Below are 15,940 nucleotides of genomic sequence, written 5' to 3'. Positions count from 1 at the left end.
CTTTTTAGTTTGCCTAAAATCTTTTTTTCTGATTTTGATTATTGGAGTAACTCACAAATTATACTTAAAAATCACTACATCACTAAAGGAGGCTGAAAATATCAAATAAAAAAACGTATTAGCATCGTTTGATATCGTACTAGCAATGTTTGATATCGAATCGATACCAAAATATGCAGTATCGCCCACCCTACCAGGAAGCGGTCCTCCCGCCAGCGACTGCTCCATCCCACTCATGATTATTCAAGAGGCGGGCCAGCCCACTGGAAGAGGCAGCGAGGGGGGCGGTGCCCACCGGACCTGCCGTGCGGGGTGGTGCGTCGCCTCGGAGTGTGTTTTGCTTCATGTTTTGTTGTGGCCATAAGCTGATTGTGGGCTCTCTGTCCGCTCTGACACCACGGAGGGAAGCCCCCTGACGCCCCCCACACCACCCCTTCGGTGTTCCCTCCTCCCGGACCCGCGGGCTCGGCGAGCGGCTCCATCACAATCCAGGAAATGCGGACCGCTGGCTCATTCGCCACCGGATAAATGGCTGCAGCTGTCGTACAGTAGCAAACTGGTAAATATCAACGCTCCATACACGGCTTGTGGTGTGTTTTTTTTTGTTGTCAATATGGCAGCGTGTTGTCACTGTGGGTGTAAAGTTGCTGACAGAATGGCGTTTTCCACATCAAGGCAGTGACGTGAAGTTGGCTCGCTGGTTGTTTTGTGTTAAAAAAATGAATATTTTTACAAGAACAGGCACCGCATAGTAGGTCGCTTATTTCGAATTTTGGGTGGACGATACAAACTGCTCCACAGCCTTTGGTAGTACTTAGCCACACAGTGGACACACACATACACTTGAATGATGCCCCAAACACACCAGCGAGCAACAGTGCATGCAAACAGGATTTAAAATGTAGCATTGTGAAGTTATTTGTAATGGACTTCACCTACTTCAACATGGCACACTTCTATGATGACATCATACTTACCAGCTGACTATGCTAGCAGCTTTTACTGCTTTATTCTCACCCACAACATAGCAGCACTGCATGAAAACATCATTCTGTTAGTATTTCTGGGTGTTACCTTAAAAACTAATGTTAATACATGAGGTCATATTTGAGAGGAACATCTGTCTGGCAAACAGGTGGATAATTGAGGCTTGCTCTCCTGAGGGCAGGTCAATAGGTCAACACAGTTGTTGGAAGTTTACGACTGTTGTTTTCATAGCTGGTTAAAGTCAAATTTCACTGGGATGCTGCACTGCCTTGAAGTAAGGATGATGCAGACATGGCTTACATTGCATATATGATGGAACAGACACTGCTTTAACAAGTAATGGTAATGGTTTTATTTCATTTGAACATGCATCAGATTACAATTGAATGCATCACATAATTAGTTCACAGTTCCACATGTCCAAAAGGAGTAGGAAGAAGCAAAGCCTAAATCCTACCCCTCCATCTGGTACTTTTAGTAACTTTCAGTAACTGTTACATTTGTTCACTTCCTGCTTTCCTAATATAGGTTAAGGTTTTTTCATTCATTCATTCATTAATTTTCTACCGCTTTTTCCTCACAAGGGGGGTGCTGGAGCCTATCCCAGCTGTCTTCGGGCGAGAGGCGACATATAGGGCACATATAGACAAACAACCATTCACACTCACATTCATACCTATGGACAATTTGGAGTCGGCAATTAACCTAGCATGTTTTTGGAATGTGGGAGGAAACCGGAGTAAAACCGGAGAAAACCCACACATGCACGGACGGGGAGAACATGCAAACAGAAATGGCCGAGGATGGAATTGAACCCTGGTCTCCTAGCTGTGAGGTCTGCGCGCTAACCACGCGACCGCTGGGCCGCCTGTTAAGGTTTTTTATTTTATTTTTTTATTTAAAATTTTTAAATTTTTTGTCCCGACCAGTCCAGGGTGTACCCGCCTTCCGCCCAAAGACAGCTGGGATAGGCTCCAGCATCCTCTGCGACCCTCATGAGGATAAGCGGTAGAATATGAATGAATTAATTTTTTGTCCCGTACCGAAGTACGAGGTGATATGAGCATCCAATGACATAATGGGTACCATAGTAAGTGTCAATATAGTGATATGTATAGCACATCATGACTGGTTCAAGACTCTTCATCCTTGTGTTTAGCAAACATCAACTGCTTGTATTGTTTCTTGAATTGGCTCATCGTTGTGCATTGTTTGAGGGTCTTACTCAATCCATTCCATAGTTTGATTCCACATACTGAAATGCTATGGCTTTTTAACGTAGTCCTAGCATAGAAGTGTTTCAAATGTACTTCTTCCCTGAGATCATATTTCTCCTCTCTTGTAGAGAAGTATTGGATGACATTTTTAGCTAATTGGTTATTTTTAGCCTTATTCATTATTTTAGCTGTTTGAAGATTAACTATATCAGTATGTTAAACCTTGGGTTGGTTAGCGATTGCACCATAGGAAGGCACTATGCAGGTACATTATGTGTAGTAACCTCCAATTCATCCGTTCTGGATACCAGGGCTCCAGACAGTGGCCCCTCACGCAAAATTTTAGGAGCGCAAGCAGGTGTTTATCTGTTTGTCTGGGTTCAAAATAACTTGAAAAGTTCTGAATGGATTTGGATGAAATTTGGACATAAAGGAGATGATTGAATTTTGGGGGAGATCCATATCACCATCTGGATCCAGGGATTTTTTAAAAAAGGATTCTTTAATACTGCAAGATAGGACAATTTTCGGCATTTTTGCAGGCTCCCCCACAAACCTTGCTAGATGTTAGCATGCTAATATTGGCATAGTAGCTTTTTTTTTTAAAGCAATTTTCATCGGGGTGACACTCATATGAACATTTAGCACTATCATGCTAATGCTAGGTGTTAGCCTGGTAATGTCAGCATCGTAGCATTGTCAGCATGCTAACATTAGCATAGTATAATTTTTGACCATTTTCATAGATACTATTATTGTAGGTGGTAGCATGCTAACACTAGCATATTAACATGAGCATACCAGCATTTTTTTGCGATTTTTTGATGAATAGAAACGTAAGCAGACACTTACTGCTATCATACTTCAGAGGTAGGCAGTTATTAAACACTTAGCGTTATTAAGCAATATTATTTATGAATATAACTCAAAAATAAAAAATGGTCATAGCACTTGTTCAGGACATTTAGCTTTCCCGGTACATTGTGCTATCATGATAGGATAATAATTTAAATCCAGCACTATTAAAACTACTTTGACAAAAAGAAAATAGAGGTGAGCTATTTGTGTTTTGTGTGTTTTATTCAACTAGGAGTTAAAACATGTATTCTTTGATGAGAAAATTTACATTTAACGTCACTTTTAGCTTGATTGAAGACATTTGTTGACAAAGACGGCAGTATCGGTGGAGGAGAAGCAATATACAATACGATCAACAGCATATCACGAAATTGACATGCTTAATCATTTTATGAAAGAGTTGTGTGATTTTAGTAGCACCGTGTGAGTGTTCCTTTGACTTGGATTGAGTGAAATGAATTGAAAACTGAAAGCACGAGTTACGTAATATATGACTCTGACTGGACAGACGGTCAACAGCTTAATTCTGGACAAAACGAGACAAAGATGTGATGAGGAAATTAGTTCTATTCATTGAAACATTTATTGAAATTAGTGCAAAGTGTGGCTTAGAACCCTTTGAATGGGGTACAAATGCTGTACAGTGCAGTATAATGAAACATAAGTGTAGCAAAAATGATGAAAACTAAAAAAAAAAGACAAAATCAACAGTAATTTTGCAAGAATAAAGTCAGACAAAGCTGTAATCTAACAAGACAAAGTCCTAATTTTATGAAAATACAGATGCACTTGCCTAAATTAAACATTTTCAAGCAGAAAGATGGCTGAATGAACTACTAAATGAACTAAAATACAAATACAAGGCTGAAGAAGCTTTTTAATTGTGAATGTAGTCTTTTACATTGGCCACTAGGTGTCTGTTTTCAGTGAAACAAGGGCCCAACAAAATTACCAGAAAATATTTAAATTATCTCACAACAACGATAAAAAAAAAAAAATAAAAAAAAAAATAAATAAAAATAAAAATAAAAATAAAAATAAAAATAAAAATAAAAATAAAAATAAAAATAAAAATAAAAATAAAAATAAAAATAAAAATAAAAATAAAAATAAAAATAAAAATAAAAATAACCTATGGCAGGCTAAAACTGTATAATAACCCTCCAATGTCACTTTTCTCCTTTCCACATCTGTCCGCCCACCATTAGGGTCCGCTTGGGAACACTTTTACTGTGACACACACAAACAGGAGTTTTATTTACGTCTTAAACGGCTTATTTACTGTTATTGTGTCTACTATATTGGGTAATATGAATGTAGAGCCACTTCAAAGCCGCAACTACAATACATTGACGAGACAATAGCCACCACAGGAAGTACGCTGTCAAGAATAAAATGTATCCTAAAATTGACCAGCACTACTTACCACTAAATTTGGGTGTGGTTCATTTTGGGCTTAACTGTATACAGTAAATTCTGAAAATAAATAATGGTAAAAATTAGGGATGTAAATCATGCGTGGGTTTTCTCCGGGTACTCCAGTTTCCTCCCACATTCCAAAAACATGCTAGGTTATTTAGCGACTCTAAATTGTCCATAGGTATGAATGTGAGTGTGAATGGTTGTTTGTCTACAGTGAAGAAAATAAGTATTTGAACACCCTGCTATTTTGCTATTTCTCCCACTTAGAAATCATGGAGGGGTCTGAAATTTTCATCGTAGGTGCATGTCCACTGTGAGAGAGATAAACTAAAAAGAAAAATCCAGAAATCACAATGCATGATTTTTTAACAATTTATTTGTGTGATACAGCTGCTAATAAGTATTTGAACACCTGAGAAAATGAATGTTAATATTTGGTACAGTAGCCTTTGTTTGCTATTACAGAGGTCAAACGTTTCCTGTAGTTTTTCACCAGGTTTGCACACACTGCAGGAGGGATCTTGGCCCACTCCTCCACACAGATCTTCTCTAGATCAGTCAGGTTTCTGGGCTGTCGCTGAGAAACACGGAGTTTGAGCTCCCTCCAAAGATTTTCGATTGGGTTCAGGTCTGGAGACTGGCTGGGCCATGCTAGAACCTTGATATGCTTCTTACGGAGCCACTCCTTGGTTTTCCTGGCTGTGTGCTTCGGGTCGTTGTCGTGTTGGAAGACCCAGCCACGACCCATCTTCAATGCTCTGACAGAGGGAAGGAGGTTGTTCCCCAAAATCTCACAATACACGGCCCCAGTCATCCTCTCTTTAATGCAGTGCACTCGTCCTGTCCCATGTGCAGAAAAACACCCCCAAAGCATGATGCTACCACCCCCATGCTTCACAGTAGGGATGGTGTTCTTGGGATTGTACTCTTCATTCTTCTTCCTCCAAACACGCTTATTGGAATTATGACCAAAAAGTTCTATTTTGGTCTCATCTGACCATAAAACTTTCTCCCATGACTCCTCTGTATCATCCAAATGGTCATATGCAAACTTAAGACGGGCCTTGACATGTGCTGGTTTAAGCAGGGGAACCTTTCGTGCCATGCATGATTTCACATCATGACGTCTTAGTGTATTACCTACAGTAACCTTGGAAACGGTGGTCCCAGCTCTTTTCAGGTCATTGACCAAGTCCTGTCGTGTAGTTCTGGGCTGATTCCTCACCTTTCTTAGAATCATTGAGACCCCACGAGGTGATATCTTGCATGGGGCTCCACTCCGATTGAGATTGACCGTCATGTTTAGCTTCTTCCATTTTCTAATGATAGCTCCAACAGTGGACCTTTTTTCACCAAGCTGCTTGGTAATTGCTCCGTAGCCCTTTCCAGCCTTGTGGAGGTGTACAATTTTGTCTCTGGTGTCTTTGGACAGCTCTTTGGTCTTCGCCATGTTACAAGTTAAAGTCTTACTGATTGTATGGGGTGGACAGGTGTCTTTATGCAGCTAACGACCTCAAACAGGTGCATCTGATTCAGGATGATACATGGAGTGCAGGTGGACTTCTAATGGGCAGACTAACAGGTCTTTCAGGGTCAGAATTCTAGATGATACACAGGTGTTCAAATACTTATTTGCAGCTGTATCACACAAATAAATTGTAAAAAAATCATGCATTGTGATTTCTGGATTTTTCTTTTTAGTTTATCTCTCTCACAGTGGACATGCACCTACGATGAAAATTTCAGACCCCTCCATGATTTCTAAGTGGGAGAAATAGCAAAATAGCAGGGTGTTCAAATACTTATTTTCTTCACTGTATATGTGCCCTGCGATTGGCTGGCCTCTCGCTTGAAGACAGCTGGGATAGGCTCCAGCACCCCTGCGACCCTCGTGAGGATAAGCGGTCGAAAATGAATGAATTAGGGATGTAAATCTTTTTCTGATAGATAATTGGATCCAAATGTAGATATGTAAATACACAAGTTACGATACCATTTAAAACCGCAAAATAATGTTTGTTGATGTAGACATTCATCTTACATTATAAAATAATGATGCCAATTATGTGAAGATGGCATTATTACAGTATTTTCAAATGTATAAAAGAACATGTAAATATTCCCAAGCATTCTGTAAGGCGGTGGCAACAATATTATCAACAGAATAACATGTCAAATGTCAAAATGTACTGTACGTCTCCCTCCAAGAATCCATGCACAAAGCAGTAACCTACCTAAATATAGTCTCTTTTGTTCATCTCTTCCTTGCCGTAATTAATTTAATTGTGTAATTAGGCTATTACGGCTTCACAGTCAGGAGGTCAAGGGTTTGAATCACTGTTCGGGCATCGTGTTCTCCCCATGTGTGTGTGTGCGTTTTCACCCCAAGTCAGCAGGGATAGCACGCCCGTGACCCTCATGAAGGCAAGCGGTATATAGAAAATAATGGATTGAATTAAGCTATTATTATTATTACTGTATCTTCATTATGCTGTCAACGTAGTGTGTTTTTAAATGAACTAGCCATCATGGTGACAGGGTTTGCTCAAAAGTCAAGTGTTAGCATGGTAGCATTGTCAGCATACTAACATTAGTATAGTAGAATTGTTAGCCATTTTTATAGATACTATCATGTAGGTGTTAACATGCTAACATTAGCATGTTAACATGAGCATACCGGCATTTTTAGCGATTTGATGAATGAGCAGACACTTCCTGCTATCATACTTCAGAGGTAGGCACTTATTTAATCACTTAGCGTTATTAAGCGATATTATTTATGAATATAACTCAACATCATGCTATCATGCTAGGTCAACCTAAGAACTTTCACTCCCCATCCATGACCCATCCATCCATCCATCCATCCATCCATCCATCCATCCATCCATCCATCCATCCATCCATCCATCAATTTTCTATGCCACTTATCCTCACTAGGGTCTACCGCTTATCCTTACGAAGGTCACCGGGGGTGCTGGAGCCTATCCCAGCTGTCTTCGGGCGAGAGGCGGGGTACAGCCTGAACTGGTCGCCAGCCAATCACAGGGCACATATAGACAAACAACCATTCACACTCACATTCATACCTTTCATACAATTTGGAGTGGCCAATTAACCTAGCATGTTTTTGGAATGTGGGAGGAAACCGGAGTCCCCGGAGACTTGTGCTAACCACTCCTCTGTGCAGTGTATTTGTATTTTTATTTTTATTTTATTTTAATAATTATTATTTTTCCCCCTAGGGTGGGGGGAAATTTTAGTATTATAAAAATACAAGTACAATACTTTTCCGACCTTAACATATGCAAATACGGGCTGTGTTGCACACCTTGTAAACACATTATTATTTTGATGTAAAACAACCCATTGTTGTGTTGTTTATGTTGGTATAGTTGTTTAAATATTTGAACAAAAATATTTGTTACAAAAAAATATTTGAGTCAAAGTGAAAGTTGTGCTTGAAATATATATTTTCACAAAAACCTGGTTTCCTCCCTTTTGTAGTCGGGAACTGATATTTTCCTGAAACTTCCTGAAACTCCTATGTTCCACTGCTGATTACCAAAGAACGGAAAAGGGTGGAAACAAACTTTGTTTTTCAGATGAAATCTTTCTTTTTGGTTCGATAGTTATATGGTTATATCTGTATTATATCTGTCTTGAAAGAAGGGGTTGTCTTATGAAAAATGACTGGGATAAGATAAGCAATATAATATCCCTCATCAAGTAAGTGTATATTAGATGAAAATGATTTGCTAACAATTTGACAGAATAGATGTTTACATGCGTTCTGTATTCAGGTGCATCAGAACGTGTTTGGTTGAAGTAACTTTGTATATCCATGAAGGTTCAGTAGCCAGATATAAGCAGCTCCACATACAGTTCCAAGCATTTTTGTGTAAAAGCCAGCCAGTCCTTTGATCCTGTTCTGTATAGGACTGTACAGAACGACGATACAGTAATGTTTAGGGGGCCACAGCGGTGAAGGGGGATGAGTGGAGAAAGGCCAATATGCAATTATTTCTTATTGAATCAGCACAAAGAGGCATGCTCACGGTGAGTCGGTCTTGTCTGCATGGAGACCACTTGTGGTGCCGGCTTGGAAAAAAGGTGCTAACTCAGCAGGCACCCAAGGAGAGCGCTGCTCTGTTTGCTTGCACTTTTTTTTTTTTTAAATGGGTGTGGGCATTACTGCCATATATGGTTTCTGCATTCAGTAAGGTCATCTCCACATGAACATTGACATTATAAGTTTATAAAACTTCTTTAAAATGTTTGGTGTTTTAAGGGTGGCAGCATTTGTGTTGTTATGAACTTTACTGATAGACTTTAGTGGACTTTCAACAAAAGATTTTCCCCTTGGAGATAATGTCGAATAAAGTGATTAACTTGTGATTAATCTGTCAGTCATAAAACTGTTAATAACGGGGCAGAAAATGTTTAGGTTCCCAAAGAGGGGTATGCGTACCCCGCAGATGTACAGTACGCCAAAAGTCATAGAATAACAATGATAAACAATTAGTGCCTGACATTCACAACTTACGCCTGAACGCCTCACAGTGCAGAGTGCACAGTCACAACAGATAGAGGGAATGAGAGAGTGCATGAAGTTCTTTATTGCTCTCTGAGTTATACGAAGTAAGTTTGATGAATATGTCGGACTTTTGTTGATCATTGTGAAAATATGTCAATAGCCACGTTTACATGGACCAAAATTGTCCAATTCCATTCGGGTTATTTGCTGAAACGGAAAGAATGTAACCTTTGTATACACCTCATTCCAAAAGAAAAGTGCCAATCCGAATGAATATATAATGGGATTCACAGGGGTGGAATATTCCTTTCCCCAATCCGATTGAGGTATCTTGTACCCGCTCAATCGGAAAGTTGTCAGGGTGCGTTCTTTGTGACGTAACACTCAGACGTCTCTCAGGTTTTGAAAATGGCGGCGAGTAGTCATCACTGGACTACTATGGAAAGTTTGTTTTTGATACAGACTTTAAAAGAAGTTGCTGCTTAAAAAAAAAAAACGTAGTAACTGTCCCAACAACCGTGGTAATCACACTCTCGTCCACCATCTTCGATGAATCACGTGATGTTGTTTACGTTTTACTGCACATGCCCCATTGACTATTCCGTTTGATTATAGCGATGCATGTAGACAGGAGATTGGAATATTCCTTTCCATGTATACACTTTTTTGGTACGTCATTCGGAAAGAGGAAAATCTCCTGATGTAAACGTGGCTAATGTATAGCATGTGCGTGTCAGGATGAGAGAGTGGCATCTGCAAAATTTATTTGCATCACAGGTGCTTTTTTTTACATTCCGACCTGTCACAGAAGTCATTATGCTTTCATTTCCGGTGTGTAATCTTCTTCTACACTTACAACATTCTTCCTGTCTTGACACCTATTGTTGAAGGAGTCTTTCTTTTGGAATGCGTGTTGCATAAAAAGCCACAAAAAAACTAAGAAAAAGCAAAATTCACATTCACACGTAGAGTTGATTCATCTTCTTTTCCCATTACGTGGATGCATGACCCACCAATGGAGAATCCCTTGACAATTTTCGGCATTTGTGCATGCTCCTCCACAAACCTTGCTAGATGTTAGCATGCTAATATTGGCATAGTAGCTTTTTTTTTAAAGCAATTTTCATCGGGGTGACACTCATATGAACATTTAGCACTATTATGCTAATGCTAGGTGTTAGCCTGGTAATGTTGTCAGCATGCTAACATTAGCATAGTATAATTTTTGGCCATTTTCATAGATACTATTATCGTAGGTGGTAGCATGCTAACGCTAGTATATTAACATATTAATTATATTATGAGCATACCAGCATTTTTTCGCGATTTTGATGAATATAAAAATAAGCAGACACTTACTGCTTGAGTTGATTCATCTTCTTTTCCCATTACGTGGATGCATGACCCACCAATGGAGAATCCCTTGACTCTGACATCTCTATCTCTTGTTTGCATATGCGTGAATTTGATCTTTGTGTATGTAATGTATGTAAAATAAGTATTACTATGCACTGGCTGAGGGTTAAAGAGTATTTTACAACAAAACGTTGTGGTGATTTGTGCAATGACAGACATTCCAGTGTTAGTTTTAGCATGAATGTGCATACTTTCCCGCTATATTGAATCACCGTCAGAATGCATGATGTTACTTCTGATTGGCTCAAGTGTCACTTGTCATTCTGTGAGTGTTTTTTATGTGGACCAGACATTTGTTTAAATTGCCACTGGTGTGGAAATAGTTTTTTTTTTAACTCCGTAGTGAGGAAAATATATGTTTTCCAAAATAGCCTGGTACGTATGGACTTATCCCAAAGTAAAAGCTGCGGGTCGGAGTTGCTTCCATATTTTTAACTTCATTGCAATCTGGCTGAAGTGTATACCAACATGTTTTTTTTTTTTCCAAGAGTGTTGTCCGTTCAGAGTTGTAGAACGGGTTTTCTCTACATTGCCAGTTTATTACGTAAAGTATTAAGTATCGTAGTAGACTTGCGCAATGAGTTTGTTCAGACACAATAAAAGCACTTCGCTGTGATTACAGGAGGATTGAGTCAATGTGTGAGGCCGTCGTGTGTGTGTGTGTGTGTGTGTGTGTGTGTGCTCTTGTGTGTCCATGCCTCCCACTGGTGCCACACTTAAGATGGAAAAGGGCACTTTTCTGCCAATTAACACAGGAACCCTCTGTACACTAGATTCCTTCTTTCCCCTGGCATCCACTCCACCGCTTCTTCACTTCTTGCACGCTGACTCAGCCATGCAGGTGGCAACGTGTTGATATAAGTGCACGAAATGCCAACAGACGAGAGGTCGTGCCGAGTTCCAGTTCCCTCAGACCTGCCCTTCTCATACAGATAACAAACTGCGATAACTGATGAAACGATCGGGTGGAGGGGAATAATGTGTCGTTTTGTTGCCCTTTTAAACTGAAAGACGGTTTGGTGTGATCTCTTAAATGTTAGTTTTTTTTTTTAAAGGTGTTAAACAGACGGCGGTGTTTCTGTAATACTGTACAAAAAGTGAATGTGAGATGACTGGCTGCTCCGCTCGACTGATTACTCAAAGCACTGAATGTGCTTGCGTGTGTGAGCATGCTTAGGTTTTTGTTTTCTTTTAGACAGCATGCAAGAACCTCGAAGAAAAATACAACTCAGGTTGGAGAATGATGTGTAAGCAATGGATACTTTTATCTGTTTCATTGGTTTAAATGGCTATGGGAAAAAAAAAAATTAATGGTTAATTCATTGCAGTGGCGGCACGGCGGTCCAGTGGTTAGCGCGCCGACCTCACAGCTAGGAGACCAGGGTTCAATCGGCCATCTCTGTGTGGAGTTTGCATGTTCTCTCCGTGCATGCGTGGGTTTTCTCCGGGTAGTTTCCTCCCACATTCCAAAAACATGCTAGGTTAATTGTCCTAGCATGTTGTCCATAGGTATGAATGTGAGTGTGATTGGTTGTTTGTCTAGATGCGCCCTGTGATTGGCTGGCGACCAGTCCAGGGTGTACTCCGCCTCTCGCCCAAAGACAGATGGGATAGGCTCCAGCACCCCCCCTTGACCCTCGTGAGGAAAAGCGGTAGAAAATGAATGAATGAATTCATTGCAGTTTTTTTCTACTTTAGCAGTGAACACAGCAGCTAGCTGAAAGACACATACATTAAAACCAACTACAGCCGGTGGCTATTGTTGAGAGTTATGTCAACATGCACACAGTCTCGGGACAGTCCAGCAAATGTAAACACAGCTGAAGTACTGCAGAGATACTGTACGGACTGTACAATTCAGAAAAAAAATGTGGCTTTGAATCGAGATCATGATTCCCTGGAACGTTTTTCCAGTGGCCACGTGGTTACATTTTAAATAAATCACACTATTTTTAAAGGAAAAGTACATTCATTCATTAATTAATTTTCTACCGCTTATCCTCACAAGGGTCGCGGGGGTGCTGGAGCCTATCCCAGCTGTCTTCGGGCGAGCGGCGGGGTACACCCTGGACTGGTCCCCAGCCAATCACAGGGCACATATAGACAAACAACCATTCACACTCACATTCATACCTATGGACAATTTGGAGTCGCCAATTAACCTAGCATGTTTTTGGAATGTGGGAGGAAACCGGAGTACCCGGAGAAAACATTCATTCATTCATTCATTTTCTACCGCTTTTTCCTCACAAGGGTCGCGGGGGGTGCTGGAGCCTATCCCAGCTGTCTTCGGGCGAGCGGCGGGGTACACCCTGGACTGGTGGCCAGCCAATCACAGGGCACATATAGACAAATAAACCATTCACACTCACATTCATACCTATGGACAATTTGGAGTCGCTAATTAACCTAGCATGTTTTTGGAATGTGGGAGGAAACCGGAGTCCCCGGAGACTCGTGCTAACTACTCCTTCGCACAGCCTATTTGTATTTTTATTTTATTTAATTAATTATTATTTTCCCCTCGATGGCAGGGGGTATTTAAAATTTTACCTGAATAAAAATACAAATACAATACTTTTCTGACCTCAACATATAACACAAATACAAATACGGGCTGTGTTGCACACCCCTCGTAGATAAATTTTTTGATGTAAAACAACCCATTGTTGTGTTGTTTATGTTGGTATAGTTGCTTAAATATTGTCACAAAATAATGTCAGAAAAGCAAAAAAATCACAGGGCACATATAGACAAACAACCATTCACACTCGCATTCATACCTATGGACAATTTGGAGTCGCTATTAACCTAGCATGTTTTTGGAATATGGGAGGAAATCAGAGTACCCGGAGAAAACATGCATGGGGAAAAGTACATGCACACCAAAAATTCCGGTATCATTACATGAGTTTTACGAAATGAGTTGCTATCACTACTTAATGTTAGTCCAGAATTTGTGTGGCAGGAACAATGGCGTGTGTTTATTCGATCTCAATCAAGGAAAAATACATGTATGCTAGTGTGACTGCCCAGCCTTCATACAGTATGTGCCATCTTTGGTTATGCAATGTTGTGTGGACATTGATGTATAAGCAGACAGGCAGCAGTGACTCATTCAAAGCATCATTTCATGACGGTTAATCATTACCTGCATCTGTGCAGTTGCAAACTAGTACGTTTGCTTTTGTTCGACACTCCAAATAAAGTTGATGAGACAGTGTAATGTTGAGTCTTTTCTGGTAGTTTTGCAGCACACAATGTGTCTGGCTCCTGGTTTGTACACTTGGTTATAATCTCCCCTGTGTATCAGCGCTGGGGCTTATTTTGTGCATGTGTTGACTTTCGACAGTGGCGAATGTTGTGTAAGAGTGTGATTGTAAGCTTTCGTGCTTGTACACCGCAGGTATGTCTGAGAAGGGCTTGGTCAGAATGTCATTGTTATAAGTGGGGAGGATAACGCTTGCCTGCCTGGTGTGATCACGCATGATATGCCGTGCGGACAAAACTATTTGGACGCCGTCATTACACCTGTAGGATTGGTCAATCTATGCAGGTGTAACGCATTCCAATCTGTAAGATGTAGCGTGTCCGTGCGTCATGCTTCAGTGGGGTCAGATACCACTGATAGACTCGAGTGGGTACCTGGCTGTCAAGCCTGACTTATTGGACAGCGACATTGTTATCAGCAGAGAGGGAGAAGTGAGTGTCAAGCTTTACACTCCGGTGGCTACGGCGCCGGCGGCAGTTGCATCTTCATCACACACATAACAATGGACAGCCGATCAGAGAAAGTCATTTTTTTCAAGGAGGCATTTTTTGTCATGCAAATGTATTACTCTTTTGAACTCATATTGTTTTTGAGAAGCCAAACTCTTAAGTAACCCCAGCAACTAACCAGAAGTTGGTTTTTCATCACCAAAATGGGACTAGAACTGGGATCACGGGGCCAAGTGGGGGTCGGGGAGATAAAATGTGTAAACACACTCATACAACCGGAGTTTTAACGTTTTTTTTCGCCCAATTTCACGGGTGTTTCAGGTTGCCTTTCCGACATGTTTAGTTTGGGAACTAATGCAAACGCCCCTTCTTCTCACAATGACATCATTTTATTCACATGATGTCAATTGCTGTGAAATTCCACATTTAACAGTAGATATCGTTTTTCTACAAGTCTACAGTTCCGTCCACATTTCCCTTAACTTATCCATTGAAGTGCGAATGGGAATCATTTTGAAAGCGTCATGGGCTGTAAGTGAACCTTATCAAAAAAGCACCTTAGTAGATCTCCCTTGCATAAATGTGCTCTAAAAAGTCAATGCTTGTTTAAATAAGAATTCCTGGACACTAGCCACGTATACATGGACCCAAATATTCCAATTCCATTCGGGTTATTTGCTCAAACGGAAAGAATGTAACCTTTGTATACACCTCATTCCGAAAGAAAACTGCCAATTCGAATGAATATTTAGTCTTAGGATATTTAGGATTCACAGGGGTGGAATATTCCTTTCCCCAATCCGATTGAGGTATCTTGTACCCGCTCAAACGGAAAGTTGTCAGACTGCGTTCTTTCTTCTTCTGTTGTTTATTGGCGGTTGGCAAGCAGCTTTCGTGTGCATTAGCGCCATCTGTGGAACAGAATCTAAACCCTTCTATACGCCATTCACAAGTCCAGTTTTATTAAAAAAGAAAATACATATCTATATAAAACATGTGCCGAGCTTAATTATAAAATATTAGCAAGATTGAACTTTATCTTTTCCTGTTCCCGGGTGCGTTCTTTCAGCGAATGCTGAGATATGACGTAACACGCAGCTCCAGATGTTCTTCGATTTAAAAAAATGGAGGCGAGCAATCAGCACTGGACTGCTGCGGAAATTTTTTTTTTGATTCAAACTAAATTTCAAGACTGGACCAAGGAAAAACTGTCAATACGGAGTTATTCCAACAAGTGAAAGAAAAACTGGAGGAAGTCGGTATCACGTGATGTTGGTGTTTACGCTTTACTGCGCATGCCCCATTGACTATTCTGGTTGATTATAGCGGCGCATGTAGACACGCCATTGGAATATTCCTTTCCATGTGTCTACCATTGCTTTCGGAAAGGTCATTCGGAAAGATTCCATTCGGAAAGAGAAAAACTCCTCATGTAAACGTGACTATAGTTGGCATTTTAGCTGCGATACATGGTAATGGTTTTATTTCATTTGAACATGCATTAGATTACATTTGAATGCATCCCATTGACTATTCGGCGATTGGAATATTCCTTTCCATGTATACCATTGCTTTCGGAAAAAGTCATTCGGAAAGATTCCATTCTGAAAGAGAAAAACTCCTCATGTAAACGTGGCTAATGTTTGAATTTTTACACTTGACACTAACTTCTCTTGTCCCGTTTGTGTTGAAAATGACGTCACTCTCATGTAAGTAAATCACATGTATGATTATACGGGACATTATGGGATATCTATGTGTATTCCCATGTTTGCGTTTCTGT

General features: G+C 40.3%; 1 protein-coding gene across 4 annotated transcripts in view; it reads left to right on the top strand.

Annotated features, from left to right (window-relative positions):
- Positions 1-264: 264 nt before the first annotated feature.
- The window catches only part of LOC131136489 (transcription factor HIVEP3), a 72,399-nt gene continuing 56,723 nt past the window's right edge, over positions 265-15,940 (top strand). For all 4 annotated transcript variants that reach the window (XM_058083367.1, XM_058083365.1, XM_058083366.1 and 1 more), the window contains exon 1: positions 265-559. The gene's annotated coding sequence lies outside the window, so the exon portion shown is untranslated. The remainder of the gene's footprint in view (positions 560-15,940) is intronic.

The sequence above is a fragment of the Doryrhamphus excisus genome, chromosome 10, assembly GCF_030265055.1.
Source record: "Doryrhamphus excisus isolate RoL2022-K1 chromosome 10, RoL_Dexc_1.0, whole genome shotgun sequence".
NCBI lineage: Eukaryota > Metazoa > Chordata > Actinopteri > Syngnathiformes > Syngnathidae > Doryrhamphus > Doryrhamphus excisus.
Note: the sequence above shows the minus strand (reverse complement) of the source record. Positions and strands in the feature narration are given on the sequence as shown.